The sequence below is a fragment of the Poecilia reticulata genome, chromosome 5 (assembly GCF_904066995.2).
Source record: "Poecilia reticulata chromosome 5, P_reticulata-male-v2, whole genome shotgun sequence".
Taxonomy (NCBI): Eukaryota; Metazoa; Chordata; class Actinopteri; order Cyprinodontiformes; family Poeciliidae; genus Poecilia; species Poecilia reticulata.
The window spans coordinates 11,406,118-11,423,209 of NC_088834.1; the positions used below are offsets into that span (position 1 = coordinate 11,406,118).

Consider the following 17,092-nt stretch of genomic DNA (forward strand, 5'->3'; position numbering starts at 1 on the left):
GCGAGACATGATGTCCCAGATGTGCTCAATCGAATTCAGGTCTGGGGAACGGGCGGGCCAGTCCATAACTTCAATGCCTTCATCTTGCAGGAACTGCTGACACACTCTAGCCACATGAGGTCTAGCATTGTCCTGCATCAGGAGGAACCCAGGGCCAACCGCACCAGCATATGGTCTCACAAGAGGTCTGAGGATCTCATCTCAGTACCTAATGGCAGTCAGGCTACCTCCTGTGAGCACATGGAGGGCTGTGCGGCCCTCCAAAGAAATGCCACCCCACACCATTACTGACCCACTGCCAAACCAGTCATGCTGAAGGATGTTGCAGGCAGCAGACCGCTCTCCACGCGTCTCCAGACTCTGTCACGTCTGTCACATGTGCTCAGTGTGAACCTCCTTTCATCTGTGAAGAGCACAAAGCGCCAGTGGAGAATTTGCCAATCCTGGTGTTCTCTGGCAAATGCCAAGCGTCCTGCACGGTGTTGGGCTGTGAGCACAACCCCCATCTGTGGACGTCGGGCCCTCATACCATCCTCATGGAGTCGGTTTCTAACCGTTTGTGCAGACACATGCACATTTGTGGCCTGCTGGAGGTCATTTTGCAGGGCTCTGGCAGTGCTCCTCCTATTCCTTCTTGCACAAAGGCGGAGGTAGCGGTCCTGCTGCTGGGTTGTTGCCCTCCTACGGCCTCCTCCTGGTGTACTGGCCTGTCTCCTGGTAGCGCCTCCAGCCTCTGGACATTACGCTGACAGACGCAGCAAACCTTCTTGCCACAGCTCGCATTGATGTGACATCCTGGATGAGCTGCACTACCTGAGCCACTTGTGTGGGTTGTAGAGTCCATCTCATGCTACCTCGAGTGTGAAAGCACCACCAACATTCAAAACTGACCAAAACATCAGTCAGACAGTATAGGTACTGAGAAGTGGTCTGTGGTCCCCACCTGCAGAACCACTCCTTTATTGAGTGTATCTTGCTAATTGCCAATCATTTCCATCTGTTGTCTATTCCAATTGCACAACAGCAGGGGAAATTGATTGTCAATCAGTGTTGCTTCCTAAGTGGACAGTTTGATTTCACAGAAGTTTGATTTACCTTGAGTTGTATTGTGTTGTTTAAGTGTTCCCTTTATTTTTTTGAGCAGTGTGTATATATATATATATATATATATATCAGCAACACTGATTGACAACGGGGACCCTCGTCGGGTCAATCAGTGTTGCTATAAAGGGAAAATAAAGTGTTCCCTTTATTTTTTTGAGCAGTATATATATATATATATATATATATATATGGTCATTCAATTGATTCATGATTTAACAAGGATTAGTGTTTCACTCCGGGCCAAGTCAGTATATGGACATCCCTTAATAAATGAAATTATCATTTGAAAACTGCCTTTTCTATTTACTCATGCTATCACTGTTTGATATTTGTTTAGTATGTGTGACAAAATGCTAAATGTAATCTGACAGGACTTTATTTATTGATGGTTTTGTTCCAGTGATTCAGTTTCTGTATTTATAACCACTTAAGGAATCTTTGTACAAGAACCAATATTTTGTACAAGAACCAGATTTGCTTTGTGAGAAAAAAAATCCTTTTTAGATACACAGAATGTTAAATTCCCACTTTTTGTTATTTTTTCATCATTATTATTATTTTTTTAGATTTATTAGATTTTTTTTTTTACACAGGTCCTGGTTATAACAAGTGAGTCGTAAATGCACAACACCCACTGTCTTCCTCCCTGCTTCTCTCTCTCTCTTTCTCCATCTCTCCCACTCTGCAGTCCTTCCTCCCTCCCTTCATTTGATTTCGAGACAGAGCTCAAATCTATTTTGTACTTTAATGGGCTGTACAACTTTTTAGCCTTTCAGAATGAGTTTGTTTATAGCAATTACAATGGCCATGCCACGTGGAAAAACCTGGTTCAGCCTGCTATGTACGTCTGCTGCAAGCTCCCTTGATTACATTTAGTGTTGGACAGATAAACGTACTGCTGCAACTGCCATCAGCACCAAAAGGGAAACTTTGGAAAATCACAAGTGCCACTGGCTTATTTTTCTTCGTTTTCTCCTTCACTGTAAGTAAATCATTTTAAAATACTGCTGTTGCTTTTCAATTTTGATGATGGATTTTGCCATTGTAGGGAGAATAAAAAGGAAAGACTTCACTTGACAAGTTTACTTTGCTTTTGAGATGTTAAAGTTGAATTTATAGCTCAGTGTATGCCAGTGAAACAGGCTTAGAAGTCTGCACTCCCCACAGAAAGACACTACTCGGGGATAAAAGGACTGGTTGATTTGTGAATTTGTGTTTTCTGCTGCTGTTGCGCTGAAAACAGAATGTCTCCTAAGAGAATATGTGACTATATGTGGAACAATTTTTGGAACCCCTTTTCTTTGTGTGGCATTTTGTTTTAAGTTGAAAAACAAATGTCAACACAATAAATTTGCTGTTTTCGGGGTGGGAGAAAAAAAACTCAGCCAGGTTGGAATTCAGTGGCACTTTTGCCTTTAAGTATTCTTGAAAAAAGAAAAAAAAATTGCAACTTCTTTATGTAGAAAAATGTTGAAATTGGTAACATATAATCGAAATATTCCTTAGTTAAGTGTGAGGATGAGTAACGGTTTGGACAAAAATGAAAATGACAGTTGTCCTCGATTAGAAATCATCACGGTGTTTAGTAGTAGAAATAATTATTTTAATGGCATCAAGCATCTTGACTCAGTTTATTTGAACTGATTGGACACACAAATAGTTTGTATTGAAAAACCTTCATTTCATGGATGGATGTTATGTGGAGGATGGTGCCAGTCTACACATTCTTTCTTGTTGTACTGTGACCTTTAAGGATGAATCATGGATTTTGTGTGTAAATTTGACAATTCAGTGAAATCGTGCAGTTTGACACAAAAATGTTTCTTGATTTTGCTTCAATTTCCTGCTGGTTGCTGAAAGTTAAAATTGCATAAGACATCAGGAGGCTCTGAGTGCAACACTGAGTACTTCTTGGAGAAAGTGGGTGGAGGGTCGAGAGTGGGTGAAGTATGGGGTCTTGGAGCAAAGGAGCACTGCTACCTACTTGTGGACTGACAGGCAAGTTTTTTGACACCAATTATTTGCAGTGGAGTTGGTGTATATGGGTTGACTTCACAATGAGTAGGTAAATGTTGTCCCTTATTGCTGGTGAAAACAGTCCCTGATTGAGCTTTCTCTCTCTCTCATGAATTTTATTTACCTTTTTCTCTCAATTTCCTCTTTAATAACAAGTTCTCCTCATCTCAGAATAATTTTTCCTGAGCCAAAAATGTATTGTGGCAAAAAATAAGTCACAATGTGTTGTTTTTCTTGAACATATCTGCTTGATTTAATTTAATTAAATTTTTAGATTACATTTGATGTGATTTCTGATGTGCAGGGGCCATGTTCTGTGTTCTAATGTTAGCTATAATGCTAATAACAAATTTGAGAAGAACAACATGGGTGAACATGTTGTTCTTCAGTTCTGATACGATACAAGACAGAAATATCTCTCTGTATCCAGTGACAGGAAACCATTAAAAACTGGACCTACAATAGTTCTTTTAAGGTACAGTGAAACGATCTCGATCCCTGCATCACTACAAAGTGAATAGTGGAAAAACCCAGCTTGCCACTTTCTTACACAAGTTTGAAGTAGTGAACGGAAAAATCCCTTATTGGTTAGTGGAAATAGCCCCTGAGAGGAAATAACTTGACAATGCTAATGTCGAGTTCAGCTACAAGTGTACCTCAACCATTAAAGTGCCAGGGGAGAGATACAATCAATGAACCCACGCACTCAGTGCACCACTGCTGGACAGCCTAGTGAGGAGCTACCTAAGTGCTGGTGCTCACACAGGGCTGCTGCACATGCAGTGACATTAAAAGTTCAGCTTTTTTTGTTTTGTTTATTCTTATGTTTTACTTCATTTGGACAAAACAGAAATCATTAACATGAGGTGAATACAACATTGACATTTAAATGGCAATTATTTGATAAACAAAAAAGCTAAGACAAAATGCATAAGCTGGGTGCAGAAAAAGAAAATCTGTCTTGCTTCCATAGCATTTAAATTGTAAATAGCAGCCAATTGGTGCTAATCAAATGCACTTAGTTATGTGTTGTGTGTTCTTCAGTAGCATTCACGTTTTTGAGACTAAACAACTCAATTTTTTGTATGTTTTTTCTTTTCAGTGGGGGCAGGCAAACTTTGGTACTTTTTGTACTTGACAGAAAAGCTCTGCAAGATTTACACTCCTAGACGAGAACTTTGTGACTATTGTCTAGTTACGTGGGCACTGGTGTGGTTCAGGTGTTACAGACACACACACTCACACACACAAGCTGTGATTAGAAGAACCTGATATTCATAATGTGTGCTGTGACCTGCACACATCTACTATATTGCAAATTTTTTCTCTTCTCGCGTTTTTGTGATCAGTCGGTATTCATCCAAGCAAATGTACTTGCAGAGAACACTGGGTGAAAAAAAGTGTTTGTGGGATGTAAACATTATTCTTTATTCACAACGATACATGTGCTTACATCAGTCTTAATCGTGAACCCGTTATGTTACGAGTATGACTCAGCCTTCATAGTTGAATCGTGCCCAGTTCAAATGCAACAACTATAAACTTGTCTTTGCCGTTACTCGTGTATAAAAAAAACCCCTATTTGAAATAAGTAAGTGACGGCTACTCAGCCTTCATAGTTGAATCGTGCCCAGTTCAAATGCAACAACTATAAACTTGTCTTTGGCGTTACTCGTGTATAAAAAAAAACCCTATTTGAAATAAGTAAGTGACGGCTACTCTGGTGGGGGCAGCAAATAAAGCCTGGCGGACCGCCATGGTTATAATACACTGGCGGAAACCCTTCTGAAAAATATAGATTTGAATTAATTTTTTTATGTCGTCTAACAGTTTCTGCCAGTTTTTATTTTTTTTAGTGATTGCAGGTACAGTTAGAACGTAGGTTCCACAGATGGCACGGTACAAGGTTGGGCTGGTGAAGAAAAAGCTGAAGATCTGTTTCCAAAACTAAATTTTGGTTTAAACTGCAGAAAACATCTCGTCAATAAGAGGCCTTGACATTTAGTAAGCTCTTTTTCAGAACCCCTTTCTAAATATCTAACTATCAAAGTGTGTCAGATATCATAAACAGCAGTAAATAAATGCCGCAGTAGAACACATAAAACTACTTTCCTGTTTCTTTGAAGATGTCATCTTCAATCTAGCAAAGTCTGCTTTGAGACCCATCTGTTCCCACTCTAGCCATTAATCAAATGAAAAGTTTTGTCTTGTTTTACAACAGGCAGCAATCCACACGTAAGTCCACACATTCATCAAATTTATGGTTGAAGCAGAAGCCTGGTAAACTTATAAAACAGTAAGGAAATGATTGGTTTTCAGAAGGCAGACCTATAGAACTATACTTCTCTCAATGCACTGTACAATTTCATACAGCAGTGTAAAAGGTACTGTGGATTTTAGTTTTTGAATTGGCAAATCAAATGTGATTTAAAGGTTTTCCTCATACTTTTAAATGAGATGGATTTAGAGATGGAATGATCGAACACCTCAATTGTCTAAATGTGTTGACTGTTCATCTTTAGTGTTGAGAGACAGTTTCTATGCAGGATAGAGAGAAAAGCAAACAGTACAGTTACTGCTGTATACTATTGCCTTCACCCCCTGCATGCATGCTAAGACATGCAGGGGGTGAAGGTGAGGTGCAATGCTCCCAAAATAGAAAATGAATTTAGTACTCTTGAACGTGTAAATACCAAACTAGTCTGGAGGAGTAAAGTATCTTCTTGATGACCTGCTAGGAACAGTCCTAATGAATTAAAAATAACAATTTTCCTAAGGACAGTGTTATGTAACATTGACCTTTTTGACCTTTACATCATGTTATGTTATTCCTGGAGTGTTGCTTTAATTCTTTCACCCATGTTTGAGAAATCCTTTAATCTTCCCTGGCCGACATTCTGGGTGCGGAAACGCGTCGAACGCGGCCTTTTACTCTGAGCTCCTCCTGCAAGTGGAGCTTCCGCTTTGACCATGTTGACTTCATGCTATGATTTCATCCCAGCAGTCTGGTGTAATTTAAGTATTATTACTTGAACATGTAATAATAATTTACACAATATCAGGGAAATATGTAATTGAGTAGCAATCCTTAAAATAGTCAAAGAAATGAACACAATTTTTTTCTGTACCATAAAATCTCCTCACCACTGTCTGCAAGATTTTGTATCTCAGCCACTAATAAAAACACATCAGGTGTGGGCCTTAAAAGCAATTATTGCCCCCAGCTGGCCAAATATATTTTGAACTAATGTATGGGTGGGAATGGTTGACGTGAAATTAAATACCACATTTTGGATCGGTGCTGCCCTTTATGATAGCGATAATTAATATTGTGACGATGGCAGAGGTTTGATGTATTTTTCAATTTAAAAATATGTGTTTGGTGTGTTTTCTCTCCTGCCACGGTAATGATACAAATCTGTTAGTCTTTTCAGACTCAAACAACTTTTAAAAGCTTTGAAATAATGGCTGCAGATGGTGTTGGGGTGGTAGCAAGAGGGAGGCCTTTTGAAAACACTGTTTTTGGAAGTGCAGCTGATTCAATACAATACTGTTTTGTGTGTGCAGCCAAAGGCCTTTTAGAGAACCCGAGTCCATATTCCCACAAGTCTCCTGCAATTAATTGGAACCTGACATGTTTTGAATATTGAACCTGAATTCATTGTGCAGGACTCCTGTGGACGTTTTCTTCTCCAGCAAGGAAAATTTTATATTGACTTTAAAACAAATCAATATTAGGATAGTTTTATTAATTTTTCTTCCGAGTATGGTTCATGCTTTAATTTGCTTCTAAATTTAGTGATATCTAAATATAGAGAGGATTTATGGAATGGGGCATGTTCAGTGCATCACTGTGACATTTTATTACCTCAAAATGCCAACCAGCTGTGGTTACCTTGTGCTTTCCTGCACCTTTATCTCACTGTTCCAATGACGGATAGCTGTCTGCCATTCTACATGATTTTCATGCATTTCTCTAAAAACAGAAAGAGAAACAAATTCTAATGAATTGCATTGCATTATGCCTTTTGGTGCAAACATTTATATGTACCGCTTCCAACTCGTCTAGTTTGAGCACAAGCTCTCAAAGCTTTTTTTTTTTTCTTAGCAAACTTTATTGTCCTTGAGGGCATACATACATTTTATCGTTTATTGTCTTTCACTTTGAAAGTAGTTTTAAATTCTTGGGGGTACTATGACAAAAAAAAAAATAATAATAATAATTATATATATATATATATATATATATATATATATAAGCTGGGTAGCTCTTGAATTGGTACAAAATAAAGCTGTATTTCTCTCAGCCCACTGGCTGTAATGTTCACACCTTGAGATGCCGTGAGACCTAAATCTTGAACATCATGGCATGAAGTGCATCCCAGTTTTTCCTGTCTGGCATATAACCATTCATTTTAGCTTTTAAACTGGTTCTATTGATCCTGTGTCCAGATAGAGAGATAATCAAGTAGCCCAGCATCAGGACCTGTTTGTTCTGAAGATCCCGCAGCTTCCACTTCGTCTTCCTAACATGGCGCCTCCTCACCCTGACTCTCATACTGACATGAGGAACCACAGAGCTCTGTTAGGTTATAAGCTCATCTTCTGAAGTTGGGATATTTTTCCTCCAACAGGATCCAGAGGAATCACCTCAAACCAGATGTTGGACTGGATTTTATTTCAATGTCATTTGTGAATGTTAGAGCCTCATTTTCAATAGTGGAGCTATAAAGGTTGAAAAAGGTTATTATTTTGGAGAAAGTCTCATCAACATCAATATTTCCACTAAATAAGAGGCAAAAAACAAAATTGTTTGATAAAGGAAAAGCCTCTCAGACTCTGAGCCCAACGGCACCAAACTATTTTTTTTATATTAGATATGTCACTTGACATATAGTCACACAGAACGAGGTAAATAGTCCAAGTTTGTATTTATTGAATGTTCAGAAACTACAGCGGCTGTGATTCGCCAAGACAAAGGCAAAACAACCCGAACAGGTGATTAACTCTAAAAACTACTCGCACCTTTTTACTCTCCGTCTCTCTTGTCATTTAAGCACGGCCGTTGCCATGGCAACCTCCTGCGCTCCACAAGCCGACCAGAGATTACGTTAAAAACATTTAGTCCGTTACGATATCAAGTTTTCAGACTTGATATTTATTATGCGATTATTAATAAGCCTCTCTGAACACAGTAGTGGTTGATTAGTTAATTTTAAACTCCTGCTCTGCTGGTTATTTTGGTAATGGAACCGAAACGCACATAATTGCGCAACACCTTGTTGAAACAATAATCACTGAGATTATTATTGTTGTCAGGTCATTAATTTGATCACGTTTTGTTGATTTTTTTTTTTTGCTGTTGTTTTTTAATAAAGTTATGAACGTTTTGATAAGGAGCCAGAGGAGGATGTGCTGCTCTTAGCCTCCTGGCGGCGTTCAGTTTGTCACCTAAAGCAGAGATCAACTCAAAACCTTCCGCGATCGACCTGTTGCAGCCCTGCTCTAGTAAAGCATGAACAGTTCAGAGACCATATGAAATGGGAAAAAAGTTATTTATTAACTGATTAAGTCTGTTTTAGATTGTTCTTGAAAAACTAATCAGTCACGGCTAATTAGTGGGTGTACTCGGGGCTGCACAGTTTAACCCACTGATTTTTTTTTACAGCTGACAGTCGCTCCCCTCTCTTGCAGGTACTGCGTACCCTCTCTAAATCTTTTAGGGGTACGCAGTACCCTGCCATACCCCCTTCCTTTCACCCCTGGTTAAGATCTTATTTCTAAAGGTAGAGATTTAGTATCAGACACAAAGCAGCATACATAAATGAATTTTACTGACACATGATTCAATGCACAAATTTAATCATCACAGTGTTTTCCTTCAAATGATTGGCTTTCCTATTTCAAAAACATTGTTGTACAATTAAAAGCTTTTACAACAGGATTTTACACCACCAAGTGATTTTATGTTTTCCTAGTTTAACTCCTTGTAAGTTAGGGTTGAACAACATCTTTAAGCTTTAACACATTCATTATAAATGCTAAAAAAATGGGGATGCACCAATGTAAAAAAAAAAACAAAAACAATATCTGATATTAATATTGCTGTTATGGCTAAAAATCAATATTATATACTTTATATATATTTTACTACTCTTTTGATGTTTGATATGTAAAGCATTTTTTCCACAAGTGAAGGTTACATAGTTACTTGATGGTGTGATAAAATGACACTATATTAAAGCAAAATTCAAAATTACAAGAAATAAAGGCTTGAAATATTCAACTGTATATGAATCTGTTTTACTTTCTGAAATGAGCAACAAAAAATATTAAACTTTTTAATGGTATTCTATTTTTAAGATGTACCTGTTTGCATTTTTAAGGATTCCTCAGAGACTTTAGTGTCACTTTAATCAAGTGCCATGTTGCTGCATCGTCAGCTTCATCAAAGCTTAAGTCTCGTAAACCACCCTCTTCTTTTTAGTCCTTTATTGTCATCTTTTCCTCTTATTCCAATCTTTCTTCTCTTTTCCTTGTCCTTTTACTCTCATCAGCTTGTCTTCTAATGTCCCCTTCCACCTCCCTTCCTGTTACTTCATTTTCTCCATCTTCCTTCATTTTGCTGCAGTGCATCACTGGCAAGCACATTAACATCTCATCTCCATTACCCAGCAATACCCTGGGTTCTGTGCTCTCTCTTTTTTTTAACCTTTTATTGCCATTTGTATCATCCATCCCTGTATTCTGTTTTTAACAATATCACACTTTTTCATACTTTCCTTGCTTACTTTACATATAAGTTCCCAACATCTCTTTTGATGGGTTATTTTTTCTGTGACTGTGATCGTCGTCATTTAATGGGTGCTCTCTTCTTCTCTCCTCTCCTCTGTGACAAGCTGTACTGTGGCGTTTCAAGAGTGGATGCCCTTGATGTGACCGTGAGGGAGATGGGCTAAAACTCTGCAGTAGCAAGCCAGTGAGCTCTAACAAGTTTCTGTATCTGTGGCGTTTTGTGTGTGGAGGTAATCTTACAGTACACTGGATGTGCATTTGCTCTCGGAATCAGTTGTTAGTATTAGTATTAGTTTTATTTATTTTTACTAGGAAAATTATGGTTGGTTTCCCAACCACTCTCAGTCCTCTGTGTCCCAAATTTAGAAATAAGCCTCATTTGCTCCTGGGTCACTTCCTGCTGGCTTCTCAGTAGCCGGCCAGATGCTCATCAAAATCTTGTATGGCAGGAGACGTGCTGCTTAAATGCCTGCCTAATTGAAACAAACAGAATTAGCCAGTTAGCTAACATAGCACCATGTAGCAACCAATTATGCCATATGAATAAGAATGATTCATTCCATTGGCATTTTTTTAAAATTATTTTTTTAATTTAAAATAACATTTCACCAAAGTTTTTTTTCTGATACGACAGGAGACATACGTTTCTCAAAAGATAATAAAATAATATAATATAAAAGTTTTGTCTTAAAGTTTTTTAAAGTTATCAAATGTCAGTATTATACACCTTTGTCATTAATCAATGGAATAGTCATCACATTGGCGAAACAATAGTCGAACCCTTCATTGAACTCCTGCCCAATGTTTTGCATGTTGCCACTGATCTTTTTTTTGTGTGTTTTGTGTGTTTTTTTGTCTCTGAGGTTGGAAGGGCTCTTTGTCACTTTGCTGTTTTTGAACTAAACTAAATGTTACTACACACTAGCACCAGCTATTAATTTGGTAAATGCGCGTACCTGTATAGATCTGCGACTACATATTGCAGAAAACCTTTTCCAGTCGGAAATAATGAAGATTTAATGGGGAAAGCATTAAAAAAAAAATCCAAATTGTTGAAAGTGACTTTGATTTTCAAGTAACTTTTTTTCCCTCTAGCATTTGGTTGTATCACAGTGGTAACAGAAAAGTGGCAATAGTTTAGCTGATTTTTTTTTTTTCCACTAATGGTTATATTTGTCATCAAATGTGTTTTACGGCCCAACATTTACCTACAGAAGCATAACGGATGCTTTTAGTATTTATAAAAGCCTTATGTGTTAAAAGGGTAGTTAAAAATAAATTTGAATTCTGTGTGCAAGCTGCAATTGACATTGATTTCCATCTCAATGGCTATTTAAAGGTTTTGTTGTTTTATTACCACAGTAAAAATGGATTTTTAGAGCATCCACAAGTGGAGGAAATATGTCAGATATTTTTTATTACCTCTATCCAGGACAGATATACTTGTTGTATTTCCAATATGTTAGAAATAACAAATTATCTACTTGAGGTTCTACATTTAAACAATACAGAAGGGTACACTGCTGTGATGGCGTTACATAGCTGCTGCAGCATAGCACTATCAGGCAACTTTGCTTTATTTTAACTTATTTTGCCTGAGAAAATTAGACTCTCTACACACAATAGCATATCTGTACTATGGACTACACCCACTAAGTGCATTTAACCTGACAAAGAGAGAGATTAAACATTTAGAGAAACCGTCTTTTTTACCAGCAATGAAAGTGTCATCCAATAAGTTTATCTGGAACTATTTAAATTGAAGCAAATAAAAAGGTATTTTATTATTTCATTCAAATTTATATGGTTCCAATAACATTGAGACTGTGAGAAACAGATTGTTATAAAAATATTTCTGAGATGGTAACAGATAAGAGAGAAGGCAAGAAAGCTTAATCTTTAGTGTCAATTTCCAGTCATTTAAACCTGCGCGCATCATTTTCATTTTTACCAGTGGCAGACTTTTTCTTGGTAAGGTAAGTTAAGGTAATTTTATTTATATAGCACATTTTCAGCAACAAGGCAATTCAAAGTGCTTTACATGAGTTAAAAGGAAATACAAACAAAGTAACAAACCAAAGGAACAAAAAAGAGGAAAGAAAACGAATCTAATGTTGTTCTAAAGTATGTAAACTAAGTGCTCCTATTCAGGGTTGCTAAGTACCTAATACCATTTCTAAATAGTGAGTACTCTACAGTTTCTGATAAAAATAAGCGTGACTGATCTAATTCCTTTTCTGGGTTAAAGAGAGTACTCCACAATTCTAAGTTTGTTCTAAATCCTTTTCTGGGTTATAAGTAATATAAACTAAGCAGTGACTGTTTCTGTTAAGCATTTCTGGATTCTAAGTTCGTAGTTATTCTAATTCTGATTCCATTTCTGGGCTGTATAATATTGATCTAAATATTGCATACTCCACAATTTCTGATATTATTAATAAACTAAAATGATCCTTTCCTGGGTTAAATAGGGAGTACTCCACCGTTTCTAAGACAAAAAAGAGGAAAGGACACATTAGGACAGATTGCAACATCCAGACAATGGGCAAAACAAAGACATGAATGAAGGCGGTGATGTCAAAGGGCCATGGAACCATGTTACTGAGCCTCCCGGGAGGTCCGATACAGGTGTTGTTTATCCAGCAATGTCCTTGGGAGCGCTCAGCTTCGCAACTCCATGGATACAGGAGGGGGTGAGGAGGAAAGAGCGTTGTGTTTACATATCTTCAAGGAGATTGGAAATATGCAGCCCTTCCAAGGCCACATGGGGAAAGCCAATTCAGAAACAGAATGTCTTAGGTCGGAAAGATTATAAATTTTAATCTTTCCTAAAGTCTCTTCGATACATCTCAGTTCCCAATCATCCCAATTAGTTTGGTCGTTACACTGAGCCGAAACTAGCAACTTCTCCAAGATCGATTCCAACTCGTTAGTGAGTTTTAGAGTCCTCGTCTCTGCTACGCCAACAGTCCGAGTGTTCGCTAGTTTGGCCAAGTCTGTCACAAATTTGTCAATAATCCAGAAATCCACAAGCTCCAAACAGCAGAAACCCTGTTATCATGAATAAATCCAGGGTGAATCCTGCCGGGTGTGTCCCCGCAGGACAAGAGGGCTCTCCTGTGCCCAGACTTCTTGTCGAAAATTTGATCAATTGCATTGAGAGATCGGTTAACCAGATCCATAATTTGTAGATTTGGATGATGTGCAAAGAAAGGCTCCAAAATATAGAAAACGACAGACAAAAACAGAATGTGAAATGTGAAAGATGACTTAAGTCCACATTAATTTAATGTTAAAATAATTAAACTTGTGGCTGTTTGGGCATCAAGAGGGTGAAAAATATAAATGAGTCTGATTAAGAGGAAAAATATATTTTTATGTTTCTAAATACCTGGCAAATACCTGGTTTTATTGTGTTAATTTGAAGAAAGAACTGTCTATAATAAAATGCACACCTGCCATTCACCTCTCATTCTGTTATTGATTACAGAGCTTGAGTTGTGGTGAGGAGGGGTTTGTGCTCAGATATAGTTAATACTTGTGTATCTGTGGGTCATTTAAACTCAAATTGCACTAAAAAAACACAGCGGGACCTTGTTAATTTTTTTCAATACATAGTATGTTCAAATGAGACATGTTTAAATGCTCATTCTCATTTGGTAATGATTACACTTTATTTTATGTTCACTGTTTTCACCAATTTTGTGTTCACTGACAGCATCACTAAAATGTGCCAATTTAATGCACAAAAGCAGACATTTTTCCTTACTCACTTAATAGCACAAACTTTCTTTAAAAAGAAAAAAGGAAAAATACAGAATGTAGGCTAAGAGCTACTTTGTCTGTGTATGTCTGTGGTTGAGCTCTTTGTAGACCATGTGAGCTAGCATTACTCTCTGTGCAAAGCAGATCAGTTGCATAGCAACAAGAACTTTTTGAGGGCAGGAAATCTTTTACCAGTGGAATGCTTCTAGCACAATAACAAAAAAAAAATGGAAAGAGAGCAACACACAGTTCTTTCCCTAAAGTTCTTATTCCATCTATAGATCATTACGAAACATGAAAGGAATTAATAGAATAAACAGTGTTGAAACACATTTATTAAAGATATCTTACACTTGAAAAGGCCTGTAAAATAAGAGGGTTTTGTTGTAGCAAAAATCTCAAGTCTGAATTATCAAATGCCTGTGTACAGATGAAATGCATTAATACTATTGTTAGACACATTTATCTTTTTTTTTTTATCAATGATAAGTTTTATGAAGCAGCTTTCATCCAAATTAAATCCAAAATTGGGATTTATCAATATCCAACTCAACTGTTCCCTGTAGCATTGTTCTTGTCTTATATTATAAATTTCTCTTCAACACTGTTTCTCTTTTATTGCCATGTCTGCAGCAATGTATTTGACTGATGTAAATTGCAAGACATCAAACTGATGATGAAAAATGCAGATGATTACATGATTATCCACTAAGAGGTTGCTCTAAAGTAATGTTTTATAGTGTAAAGTTGCCAAAGTGGCTGCAGTAGGAAGTGGTATTAATGACCAGAGAAAACCCTTACTCAGCAGAAGTAAGGATGCGTGTTAGTGTGTGTGTGTGTGTGTGCGTGTGTGTGTGTGCGTGTGTAGGTGGGTGTGTGCGTGTGTGTGTGTGCTGAATGATGCCAGAGGTTAAAGCCAAATCCTGTTAAACAACCTTGCTAAGTGCTTACAGGCTCATCACCATCTTTCTTCTGCTCATTTCTGGTGATTATTAGTTATTTGTAGAACTGACAATTTGTATTATAATCTAATATCTGTAATCTATCATGTATATGTAATGAATTCTCAACAATATTTAAGATGAACATTTGAAATGAATGAATAGGTTCGGAAAATAAAACTTGGCATTTTTTCCCCCATACATTTACTAGATAACTTCTTTTTAGGCATGTGAACACATAGCTAATGGCATTTACTCCACCACAGTGCACTCTGGAAGCTAATACATTACTATAGATCAGTGGTGGGCAATTCTTTTCCCAAGGAGCCACTTGAGCAACTGTGACTGTTATTGAGAGCCCAACCAGACATTGCAGATGAATATTAAGAAAAAAGAATCCAAAAGAAACTTTGTGTTAATGATGTAATATTTGGGTATTCCTACACTTCTTCATCTTTGAATATTTCAAATTAGGTATGGGCTAGGGGGCTGCACAGTGGCGCAGTTGGTAGAGCTGTTGCCTTGCAGCAAGAAGGTTCTGGGTTCGATTCCCGGCCCCGGCCTTTCTGCATGGAGTTTGCATGTTCTCCCCATGCATGTGTGGGTTTTCTCCAGATACTCTGGTCTCCTCCCACAGTCCAAAAACATGACTGTTCAAAATCCACATATAAACCAGAAAATACAATATATGAAAAAAAATCTGAATGCTCTCTGGTATTGTTCAGGGGGCCGGACCAAATGTAATTTGGGGACCACTGCCTTAAATATTATGTCTGGAATAGACATAATATGTAGTTGAGTCATCCTTCCCTTTCCTATATTGATGCCCTTCTGCAGCTGAGACTTATTTCTTATTTCTATAGACCATTCATTGGGAAATTATATAGTAGGAACTAAAGGGCACAACATTTCAGTTTTAAATGTCTAAATAATACATTATTATACTGTGAAACCATGGACATTTTTACTGAAGGCTATCATAACATGACAAAAAACATATTGGCATAATTAGTGATGTATCGACTAATTCACAGAATAGTACAGTACAGGGTATTGATCTGTTATGCTTCCCACTCCCAATCATTTTCCTCCAACAGCTTTGTGCCCATCCCCTTTTTCTAAGTCAGTATTGATCAGTTTCACTCTCATATACTTATCATGAATTTAAATTGTTACTATTACATTGTTGTTCTTGCCTATGTCTAGAGATTAGTCATCAAGATTTGTAGCATGAGCTTAAAGGGTTTTCTTCCACCTCAAGAGTTGAAGTTTACAGTAAAGATCAAATAAAGGGAGAAATTGTATTTTGGATTTATGCAATGTTATTCCCAACTTTAATGAAAAAATATTCAAAGCTACGACTTTTCACCTGCTAAACGCCAAAAATCTGAATTCTTGTTTCCAAGACATATGACTATGGCTATGTGATGTTATTGTGAACAAATTATCTGACTGCTTGCGTTTCCATCTCTGACAGTGAAGATTTTGCTACGGAACTAAATATAACCACCGTCCCGCCACACCCATTGAACTGGTGACACAGAGTGAGAATCTGCTGCTCGGACAGAAATCTCTGACGAAGAAAATAACAACAACGTTGTCTTTCACTGAAATGCTGAAAGGATAGGAAATGCAATATGGTTAATAGCTACATGCACAACTATCCCAATTTGTTGGCATCTAGGATGCAATGTCTTAAACAAAACACTGTACTATACTGTTACCACTGCACTTTTGCAGTGGTTCAGTTTCCCCTCTGTGCTTTAAGTCTCTCGTTGTCATATAGATTTATTCATCAGACTCATTGTCCAGGTAGACATAAAAAAGAACAAAGACATGGTACGCTAAAACACGTCAAATTAAAAAACATTTTTATTATGTTGGTGGTTGTGCATTTGGAAAAATGAAGCAGCAGGTGACAGTGTCCCCACTGCATGGAGGGTTGTGTTGTTTGGCCACAATGACGTCACGCGTCGCTCCACATCCTCCAAGAGCGCTGAAGGGAAATTGGGTGGACTTTTATACTACATGTAACATAAACTATCAAATTATACAGTTATTTGAAAAACTAAAGTGGTCTAAATTTGACTTTAAAATAGAAGAGAAAGAATAGCCTAAAACTAGTTTGTGCTCCTTGGTCCAGCAGTGTGCCATTGGCAATCTAAATGTTCTGCCTGTTCTCTATCAAATATTTATCAGTTTTCGACCGAAGCTCTCATAGATATTCCAATAAGAACTTACAGAGATCCACCTGGCTTCCTTCTATAAGCACTTGCTCTTAAAATGGGACAATTTCGCCTGTGATAATGTTGAAAATTTGCATGTAAAGCAACTCAGATCCACTTGACTATTTAATTTGTCTGGTGCATTATTAGAGTCCCGTCAGATCATTTTTATTAGTTGCTTCTGGTTTGTTCGTCATATTTCAGAATGCTGCATCTATTTGTTGCTTTATTAATGAAGATGGATTG

The 17,092-nt window shown here is 37.4% G+C and overlaps 1 protein-coding gene across 4 annotated transcripts in view; it reads left to right on the forward strand.

Annotated features, from left to right (window-relative positions):
* atp2b2 (ATPase plasma membrane Ca2+ transporting 2) overlaps positions 1-17,092 on the forward strand; it is a 121,307-nt gene that overhangs the window by 5,973 nt on the left and 98,242 nt on the right. Inside the window, exon 1 of one of the 4 annotated variants that reach the window (XM_008408529.3) lies at positions 2,067-2,086. The exons of 2 other annotated variants lie outside the window; for them this stretch is intronic. The gene's annotated coding sequence lies outside the window, so the exon portion shown is untranslated. Of the gene's footprint in view, positions 1-2,066; positions 2,087-10,129; positions 10,146-17,092 lie in introns of those variants that run through there. One more of the 4 variants, XM_017304771.2, reaches the window with a different exon arrangement.